This window comes from Pelophylax lessonae (genome assembly GCF_965119305.1).
Source record: "Pelophylax lessonae genome assembly, chromosome: 2".
Taxonomy (NCBI): Eukaryota; Metazoa; Chordata; class Amphibia; order Anura; family Ranidae; genus Pelophylax; species Pelophylax lessonae.
Window position 1 is genome coordinate 569,341,097 of NC_138769.1, and position 6,033 is coordinate 569,347,129.

The 6,033-nt window shown below is 40.3% G+C and overlaps 1 protein-coding gene across 2 annotated transcripts in view; it reads right to left on the reverse strand.

The window, feature by feature from the left end:
* MYO1A (myosin IA) overlaps positions 1-5,639 on the reverse strand; it is a 148,995-nt gene extending 143,356 nt beyond the window's left edge. For both annotated transcript variants that reach the window (XM_082244519.1, XM_082244518.1), the window contains exon 1: positions 5,489-5,639. The gene's annotated coding sequence lies outside the window, so the exon portion shown is untranslated. The remainder of the gene's footprint in view (positions 1-5,488) is intronic.
* Positions 5,640-6,033: the final 394 nt, after the last annotated feature.

A 6,033-nucleotide genomic window follows, 5' to 3' on the forward strand; every position in this document is an offset into this window, starting at 1 on the left:
GGTGACATTTATCAGGCGATCCCTATATTTGGCTAAGCCGCTTGCATTCTATCATGTAATAGGCTACTTTTAGAATTAGGCATCCTAGCCTTTCGCCCAAGGGCAGCAGAACTTCTAGGACACCTTTCATTCTGCACAGCTCGTTGATTTTCTTTGATTTTTAACCAAAAGTCCTCTCACCACAAAGGTCTATCAAACTTTCTCTAAAGCATGTTCAGAAATCTATTTACCATTTGGCCCTAAAAAGAAACAATTAAAAAAATAATGGAGTTGCGTAGTATAGCAACTGATAAGATTACAAATATCATTCTGACTTCATGTATGATAACAGGACAAGGTTCTACTTTTTGCCAATTCTATTGTGTTTCCTAATGTTTGGATACATGTTAGTTGTTGGTAAATCAGAGCTAAGCTTTAACTTGTGTCATGCTCTGATTATGAATTAGGTTCTCAGGTTTACATTTTATTGCACACATGTTGTATAAATACCTTGGTAAATGACATGGTGATAGCATTTATAATATCTTCTTGATATAGAATAATCTGGGTTTTTAGATTTTATAGCACCTTAAAGCAAATACACAAAGGCATTCTGGGAAATCCTTTTTATAGTTATACTAAGACTGAAGTAGGCCACACATAGGTTCGATTTCTGAAAGTTTTGACTTGTAAAAGTACCGAAAGTACTTATACAGTGTGAGGGAGTACCCAAACTTTTCAATTTATAAGAGATCTAGTAGACTTTCACACGATAGTCATTGGTTTGGTCAGCTTAACCACTTTACGCCCAGCCACAGCAGATGTACTGCAGCAGGCTGGCTCTCCCAGGCAAAGCCCCGTACATGTACGGCGCTCGCCTGGGAGGAGCTAGGGGGCGAGCACGCGCCACCGCTCGTCAGCTGGGGAGCCAGTGCGTGTGACAGGCGGCTCCGATGGCTGCCGGCCACTCGCCCTCTCCCCCCCCCGCTGACAGAGAAGGACGGACTGCTGATGTAAACACAGCCGTCTGTCCTTATCCCTGAGATGATCACAGAGACCATGCGATCCTGCTATATAGGATCACACGTCTCTATGGTTATCTCACAAGCCCAACCCCCCCACAGTTAGAATCACTCCCCAAGGCTTACATTTAACCCCTTGATCACCCATAGTATTAACCCCTTCCCTGCCAATGGCATTATTACAGTAACAGTGCATATTTTTAGCACTGATTTCTGTAGTGTCACTGGTACCCCCAAAAGTGTCAAAAATGTCAGTTGGGGGTCCGATCTGTCCGCCGCAATCCCGCAAAAAATCGCAGATCGCCACCATTACCAGTAAAAAAAAAAAAAAACAATAAAAATGACATAAATCTTTCCCGTAGTTAGTAAACGCAATAACTTTTGCGCAAACCAATCAAAATACTCTTATTGCGATTTTTTTTACCAATAATGTGTAGCAGAAAACAAATTGGCCTAAAATGTTAAAAAATGTTGATTTTTACATTTTTCTTTTTTAGAAATGTTATATAGCAGAATGTGAAAAATATTGTTTTTTTTTTCAAAATGTTCGCTTTTTTTGTTTATAGAGCAAAAAAAAAAAATCGCACAGGTGATCAAATACCACCAAAAGAAAGCTCTATTTGTGGGAAAAAAGGATGTCAATTTCAAGTGAGTACAGCATCACACGACCGCGCAATTGTCCGTTAAAGTCACGTAGTGCCAAATCGCAAAATAGGGGCCTGGTCATTAAGCAGCAAAATCTTCCGGTCTTAAAGTGGTTGAACTGACAGTAGCATAAAAAGATTCAAGTTATTTCATCTTTATTAGGCCTGCACACTGGACGTTATAAAAACGCTAGTATCTTTGTAGTGAGTTTTGCAGCGTTTTTAAGCTTTTTTGCTATTTTACTAACTCCCACTTTCCCACAATGCAATGCTTGCCAGAATTGCATCGCATGAGTGTTCACACCCATGCAATAAGATTTAGGCGCGGGAAAAAAGGGTTATACAACATTTTGATGCAAATGTGATGCAATTTGAGCCATACAAAATATATGTCTCAAATGGCATCACACAGACATCACATGTGATGTGCACAGGAATGCGGTGCATTTTTGAGGCAAATCACATGTGGTGTTCAGCATGCACCAATGTGAACCCAAGCTATGTTCCATGAACGACACCTTGAAACAGAACCCAGGCTTAAAAAAAAGCAATGGAATCAAAAACATCAAAAAACGGCAGTTAGCAGCGTTTATCGGTGTTTATCGACGTTAGAGTCTTTTTACAGCTGAAAAACGCCACTCAAAACCCACTAGTGTTTGGGTTTTTTTACAGCCAGAAATTGCCCCTGCCAAAAACTGTCTATGTGTACATGGACACATAGGATAACATGCTAGGGCGTTTATTGGCTGCAAAAAAAAAAAAAATGTCTGAAGCCAAAAACAGCCGCTGTAAAAACGTCCAATGTGCATGAGGCCTTATACTGTGTATATCATTACTACACATTTTTGTATCTTTTATATCATATCATTATCATATCATATCCCATATCTTCTAAATTCAGAGTTATACACTAAGTCCCGGTTCACACTGATGCGGCTGCGCCGATTGCATGTAATATTGGAGCGCACTGCTCCTTCATTACATGCGATCGGCTGTGCGGTGCGAGTTTAGCCATACACTTTGTATGGCTAAATTCGCACCGCACCCGCAGCAAACACGCACAGGATCCTTTTTTGCAGCCGCATCAGGATCGGATCGCACAGCGGTTCACACTTGTGCGATCCGATCCTGTGCGAACTGCAAGATCGCACTGCGATATGCGATCAAACTGGGGGTGTCGTTAAGATTACATTGACACCCCCAGCGTATCGCATATGGCAATGTGAACTGCCGGGGGTGCGTTTGCGATGCGGGAACAGGCTGCGAATTCGCAGCCTTCCCGCATCGCATAAGTGTGAACCGAGCCTAAATAATGCAGAACGAATGTGCATAACAATACAGATGTCTAGGCAGTATCCCTCCATTATTCAAACTGCCTTTTCTATTTGTTTTTTTAGGGAAGGGGGTGGGGGGTGTTGTAGTGAGGGGGGTAATACTTTTGTTTTTTGTTTTTTTAACAAAACACGTACAAAATAATTTATTTGTCTTACCCAACATTTTTAAACATTATTAGGCTGCAATCACACTTGAGCGTAGCGTTTTCGCGCGGTTTTTACCGCGATTTTTACCGCGTTTTTGGAGGCAGGCATTGACATCTATCAAAAACACTGGTAATCTGCCCAAAAAGAAGCTCATGTACTTTTTTCAGCTACAGGCGTTTTGCTTCAGGCGTTAAAATGCTCAGATGTGAACAGGGGCCATTTAAATGAATGGGGTTTTACTTGTTGGGCGTTTTGGAACGTTTTTTTTTTTTAGCGTTTTTGGAGCTGAAAAACGCTCAAAAACGTCCAGGTGTGAATGGAGCCTAGATGCATGCAAACTTCGAAAAGGGATAGAAACTTGGATGTCTGGTATACATTTATATGCATCACAGATCTGGAGAAAGCATGGGGCAAGTGAAAGAGAAATGTCAGTAAAACATATATCTCTGTTCCTGTTTTTAGACAGAAAGCACTGCAGCAAAAGCATTTCCATGGCAGCCAGGAAACTAGCATTTTTAAAAAGAAAACAGTGGCAGCCTAGATATTTCTCTCCAGCCCAGTTTCTCTTAAAGCAATATTAAATCCCAAACCAAAAATGGAATATATTGAAGCTTACCAACCATTAGATATGGTGGCTACATTCGTTTTCTTTTTCAGGCTTTTATTTTCCCTGTTTTCTCCTGGTGATCTGGCCAGTAACACACCTTCTGTATCAAGCCAGATACACACTATACAACTTTTCTTGTTCAATTTCCTTTAGATTTACCTTCAACTATGTGTGCAAGGGCCTGTCTGATTGCATACAAATTTAAAGTGTTTAGGTTTGACCTCATATTATATGACTTTGGTAAATCTAAAGGAAAAAATCTAAAGGAAAATGTATAATGTGTATCCAGCTTTAGAGTGCCTCCATTCTGGAGGAAGGAGAGACAGAGACAGTTTTTGGACAGCATCACTGTCAGTCTGGGGAGAGGGGAGTGCTAGCAGATTTAAAGCGGAGTTCCGCTTCCCCCTCCAAAAATTAAAAGTCAGCAGCTACACACACTGTAGCTGATGCCTTTTAATATTAGGACACATGTTTCCATCGGCTGTCAGGTGCTGCCGCCGCCATTGCCGGTCAGGGAACCCGACAGTGAAGCCATGCGGCTTCATGGGCGGGTCCCTACTGCGCATGCGCGAAGCGAGCTGCGCATTCCAACTGGCTCAACGGCGGAGGAGGAAGGAGGGGGCCGAGCTTCCAAGGGATGGTGCCGCGGCGCCATATCCGGGAAGTGGGGAAGGGTACCTGTCAAAAACAGATACCCCCTCCCCCCTGAAAGGTGCCAAATGTGGCACCGGAGTGGGGGGGGGGGGGGGAATAAACAAAAGAGTGGAAGTTGCACTTTTGGGTGGAACTCCGCTTTAAATACACACAAAATATGAAATCAAACTCCAGTATAATTTATAAATTACAGTTACAGCAAACGTTTTTTTTTTTTCTCCTTTTGGGATAAAGGTTTTATATAAATAAATAAAAGCATTGATCGCTGTAAGCGCCCTTGTCAGTTGTAAATGGTTTATCTCAACCCTCTAACTGCTACATCTGCAGGACAACCTATTTTGTTGAAAAATAACAGACCTATGGGCAGGATCACCAAGTGAAAATAAAGGAAAGAAAGCCAAAAAAAAAAGAAAACAAATGCAGCCATCACATCTAAGAGTCTGTAAACTACAATATAATAAATGCTTGCTTTTGGGTTTAATGCCACTTTAAATGTTCATTTTTCTACGCTCCACGTGTGGTCATAGTATCTATAAATGGCTGAACTGGTCTAACTACGACGGTTTCTGTATAAATCAATATGGTATTTGTCATCGAAAGTTATTGAGATAACCATTAACCTTAATCTGTAACAAATTAATCCCGCTGTAATATTTTATTCATGGCTAATGGATAGCAGAGCAACCAGAATATTAGCTTTAAAATGAACAAACAGTCATCTCCAGGTACGTTCGAGGTTATAAGAGCCCCAGTCCCTAATGACAGGTCTTTATATCCATCTGTAGAAATACTGACCTTTCCTTACAGTGCTAAGCATGGACTATGAGAAAAATAATATATATATATATATATATATATATATATATAATACACACACACACATATATATATATATATATATCTATAAATAAAAATAATATATATATAAATATATATATATATATATATATATATATATATATATATATATATATATATATATATATATATATATATATATGGATTCCTGAAAGAGGAAGTAATCCTTATATAAATGATGGATTTGCTGCACTTTGTTCTTATCAGTGGAGAACTTGAAAATCATAGCAAAACTTCACTCACCTTTCCACCAGGCGAAATGTGGATTCAGAGAACTGTTGCGTAGTTGGTCGGATTTAATTGTTGTTCTCCCAAGGGCGATCGAACACTCCCAGAGGACCTTTAACACCAAGTATCAGGAGCAGAATCCTTGTGTGTGCGCTCACATGGAGCTGTCCATGGTGTCTGGCAGCTGGAGATAATGACTGGTAGCACTTAGAGCCTAGCACATCCCATCCATCACCACACCTATTTCCTTACCAGAAGGCTAGTCTGGAACACCCCCTGCCTGACAGCTACCAGCACTGCAAAGCAAAGAATGCATTATGTACACAAACGTAAGACATTCATGTTGGGAGAATTCAATTTTTTTTTTTTTTTGACAAGGCTACCATTTGCAAAAATGTAATAAATGCACCCACATTACCAAAATAAAAAATGTGCATGTCCCTAAATATGGGTGTAAGATAAAAACATGGTCACAAAGGTGGATTACGCTTTTAAGCATCCATAGGTAAAGATTGTCAGCACCCCAAAAAAAAAAACTTGTAAAGATTGTCGGCACCCCT